Here is a 4,574-nt window from a genome sequence, read left to right as displayed (position 1 = left end):
GTCCACTCAGACCACCAGTGTCTCCTCAGGAACATCATCTCCACCTCCTCTATTCTCACCGTGTCAGTTATTGTATACGAAACTGACGTCAGCTTGGAAACAAATGCTGAACTCAGCCCTGCCCCCTGGTGGAGGAAGAATAGTATTTATACTGTTGTGTCAAGAGGAAACAAAAATCTTTTGGAGTTTTCTAGTCAATTATACGGTGATATTTTAACAAACTGCTGACAGATCAAAGAACAAGGAAACACACTCTGTTTTTTCCCTTTTTATCAGAAGGAAGCTGCAGCAGGTCCAGACTCAGGGTGAACAGTGTTGCCTCCTCCTAAACTGTCTGTAATCTATTAAACCTAAACACACCGGAACACACTACTGTGTCACAGCACATGTAACTGTCTCTGTCTCTGTCTGTGAGAGTTAACTCTCTTTTCTAAGAATCCACTCTCCTTTACTGCCTCTGACTTCCTACTCTGCTTTCGTTTCCAGGCCGCTTAAAGGTGCAGGTATTACTGGTATGTGGTGACAGGTGAGTGGTAGGCGAAGAAACTGGAGTGGTGTTACACAATGACCTGCTGTCATCAGAACGAAAAGCATGTAAAAAGTGGAGAAGGAAACCCCCTCAGGTTAGTCATCCACAGGAGAATCAAATCAGAAAGTTCTGCCCACACTGACAGGTTCTTCAGACAGAACACTTTAATCAGAGGCTCAATGAATTGAGTTCCTATGGACTGGTGTAGAAATACCAGCATCTATATTTTAATGTACGTTACATCATTGTTTTAACAGTAGAGACCACAAACAGCTGTTAGAACATAAACATTCAGCTCTACTGACTACTACACCAACTGCTGCTGCTGTGTGTTTTCTCCAGGTTCTCCAGGTTCCTCCCACAGTCCAGAGACAAGCAGATTGAAGATCAGGTTTTTCACACTGACTCAGTCTAACTTTGAGCCAAAAGAAACAGTTTACAACCCCCTCTCTTTACAACTGGGACAACAAAAACCCTGTCTAAGTTGGGCATGATGTTGTAAAGTCAGACCTGAGCTCAGGTGGCATCACTGTGGGATGTCGGTTGCCAGGTGTAACGTCACACCTGGAAAACCAGACTGTAAATAACACACTCTGGAAATTCTGAAGGAAGACTGCACCTGTAAACACACACCGAATACCAGAGGATTTTTCCTGTAAGTCAGCACACTAACAACCCCACCCATGTCCCCCACCATCACTCCAAACAGGAAGTATGTGAACAGAGTGTTTACATTCTGTCCTGAGATCATTATATTAACACACCGCTCATTTATTCCTGTTACCATTTCCTGAGTTTCCTTTTGGCCCTGGTTTGTAAAGTCCGGTTATTTCCAGTCATCTGGGGAACGTAAACAAACAGCATAAACAAACAGTTTTTACTGCTGCAGGAAGGTGGCAGTATTTCAAAATGATCTGGGTTGTCTGGAGGGGTGTTTCCAGTGTTCCTGCTGGTTGGTTGACTGCTGCTAGGTACTTCATGTCACTCAGCAAGTGCTGGGCATATATCAGTGGTTCTCAATCTAAGGTATGTGTACCACTGGTGGATCCTGGTGGTACTGGTGGGCTCTCTCTAGTGGTCTTTTTGATTAGAAATGTATTTATTTATTTAGGTTTTAAGATTTTAAGTCTGACTTTAAATATAGAGATGGTCTGAAACCCCCACTGGGACTAAATTTGACTGGTTTAATTCAAAACAACAACACTGTGTTTATTGGGTTTTATAAGAGTAAGCAATTGTAACAATTCTAAAAAACAATTTTAAAGTATATTTTAAATGTTCCCAACCAATAATGTTGTTGAACTCGGGTACAGTACAGGTTCTTTAACATTCTCTGTCATTCTTTAACTTCACAAGTTCCACACATTCTTACTGGGTCACAGTCCACTTCAAATTGTGTATGTATGTGTGTGTGGCTGTCAAGCATTATTGTTTCATTGCAAACTCTTAACATTGTGTTCTCTAAGTCACATATCTGCATATTTTCACTCACTGCTTTCACTTTCAGTATTTCTGGTTGTGAAGGAGATTATTAACTATTTCTCTGCCACCAGGTATAGAACTGAAGGCGAGGCTTCATCCAGTACCTTTAATAGGTCATCCATTAGTTACCAGTGGTGACACTACACTGACCCAGATACTGATTTTATGTGTTTTACGTTTATGTTACTTTCATAGAAGAACACCTCAGCCAGCAGGGCAGTCCCTGTGGCTGAGGAACAGGTCCTCTGTCCTGGTGAACAGGTCCAGCAGCCTGCCTGTTCTGTAGAGCGAGACACAACTGACAGTGGACAAAGACTGGGTCGTATATGGAGCTAGAACAGTCTCAGAAAGAATAAATGCACAAACAAGGATTCACAAATGTATTTGAAATATTCACATATTTATGCATGTGAAGATATTTGTTAGTTTCATAAAATACATTTGTGAATTGTCTAACGTGCATTTATAACGTGCTTTTAATTTGTAAAACTCCCTGCATTTGTTTGTGGATTTTTGAGACTCGTCTAGCGCTGACCAGGTTCACAAATGCATTTATTCTACTTGGGGCCCGTCAGCAGCCAATCAGATGTCTCGTTCGTTTGCAGCCAATCACACAACTGTATCCCCACAAGACATGGTGTCACTACGGTTATTTTACCTTCTAAATATTACTTAGTACAGCCTACAACTCTGTATCTCATGTTATTCCTTCTATTGCTTTATAACATGACTTCACTTACATCCAAACGTTCTCCATTTGTACACTGTACAAAATAACAGTACATACAGTAACTGTGAAAACATGTATAAAAACATGTATAAAACAAAACTGCATTTTCCCGGCGTGGGATCAATAAAGTACATCATGAGCTCTGGTTGGACTGAAACAGACCATAATATGCTGACGCTGAGTGCACAGGGCGAGTGAACAGGGGGCAGACGGAGAATTAACAATTGTGCGGTTTTGTCTTCAGCTGCCATGTGATATGAAGCTTTGTGACCCCTCACTAACAGGAAGAGGAAATTGGCTGACAGGAAATAAAGGTCGTCCTCGGAGCGTTTCTTTTAGACACACATTGAGGAATTTGAACTTTCTGACCCGAGGATGTCACTTGATCGTGGTGAAAAGAAACATAAGAGGAAAAGAGGAGAGTGATGGATATGAGACAGGCCCACCGTGAGGACACCCTGACTCATGATAGGTTAGAACACCCTCACACCTGATTGGTCACAACACCCTGACACCTGTATGTACATATGTGTGTGACATGTATGTGTTTTATAGCGGGAGAGAGCCCTCTGCATCATGTGACTTCCCCAGTGGTCTAGGCCTGCAGTAGCTGAAATAAAGAGTCACTGAGCTGCAGCTGATCTCACACGGACCACTGAAGGCTTCCGCCCCACACACACTTCAACAAGCTGTACCAAAAAAAAGTTCTTCAAAGAGTAAATCAGAGGCTGAAAGGTGACAACCCTGCAGAGGAACCTGAGGCGATGAGCACCGTGGACATGTCCACCCGTCACCTCCCACTGTCCTCCTGTAAAACACTCCCACTGAGGTATACACCACAGACTCCACACCTCTGACCACACTAACCGCCCTTCTGCAGGAAAAGTCAGATCTCTCACCAGCTTGAATCAAAACACTACTTTATTGTGACAGTTATACTTGTGTGTGCGTGTGTGTGTGTGTGGGAGAGAAAGAGAGAGAGAGGGAGGGGGTGAGATAAAGGGAGAGATAGTGTATCTGAAGTGGATGTTGTGACGACACCTGAAGATTTATAGACTGCTGATGTCTTTGCCATGTGCTCTTCCTGTTATGTCTGCAAATGCACACACACACACACACACACACACACATGGCTTCACTAATTTGAAGGTCTATTGACCAGGTTCTCAAACCAGGTCACAACCAATGTTATTTCTTAAATTATTTTTATGGACTTGCTGCCTTTGAAACTGGTCAATATTCTAAAACTCTTTATGTCAACGTTATGCCTCATTCTGCCTATAGAGGGCATAGGCTGCTTGTTCTGATGGCTGGTAGACAGATTTGACTGGTGTTTTAATGATGATTGGTTTGATCCAACTGCTGGTCTCAATGAAGGGTAAATATCTGCGGGTAACTGTGTTGCACCACCTGGTCATGTGACCACATTTCTGGAGGTCACGTGTACATGACCTTCCTGAACTCAAACCTTAAATCTAAATGATTGTTTTGCTGACAGGATGTGTTTGAGTTACTTTCACTTCTTTTATTACAACCTCTTTGTCCTGGAGAATGTTCCAGAGATGATGTGTGTGTGTGTGTGTCTTATAATGTTGTCAGTTATCCTTCATGATAATTCCTTACAAACAGGATGCAGGGTCAGAGGTCAATGTATTTAGAGGAAGAAATATTTTTTCAGTTTGAGGAGAAGTAAAAAAAAAAAGAAACAAATACAAATATTAGACAAAGAAGTGTCTTATCACACAGTGCTTTGTTGCTTACTGTGTAAAAGTTGTTCCCTGAATAAAGAATAATTCGTTTTGATTTCAATCACTAACAGTTCTTTAGAACAAT

The 4,574-nt window shown here is 41.9% G+C and overlaps 1 protein-coding gene across 1 annotated transcript in view; it reads right to left on the bottom strand.

Moving 5' to 3' along the window:
* The window catches only part of capns1b (calpain, small subunit 1 b), a 13,202-nt gene that overhangs the window by 6,277 nt on the left and 2,351 nt on the right, over positions 1–4,574 (bottom strand). The gene's annotated exons all lie outside the window — the stretch shown is intronic.

The sequence above is a fragment of the Cynoglossus semilaevis genome, chromosome 4, assembly GCF_000523025.1.
Source record: "Cynoglossus semilaevis isolate Cse_v1.0 chromosome 4, Cse_v1.0, whole genome shotgun sequence".
NCBI lineage: Eukaryota > Metazoa > Chordata > Actinopteri > Pleuronectiformes > Cynoglossidae > Cynoglossus > Cynoglossus semilaevis.
Note: the sequence above shows the minus strand (reverse complement) of the source record. Positions and strands in the feature narration are given on the sequence as shown.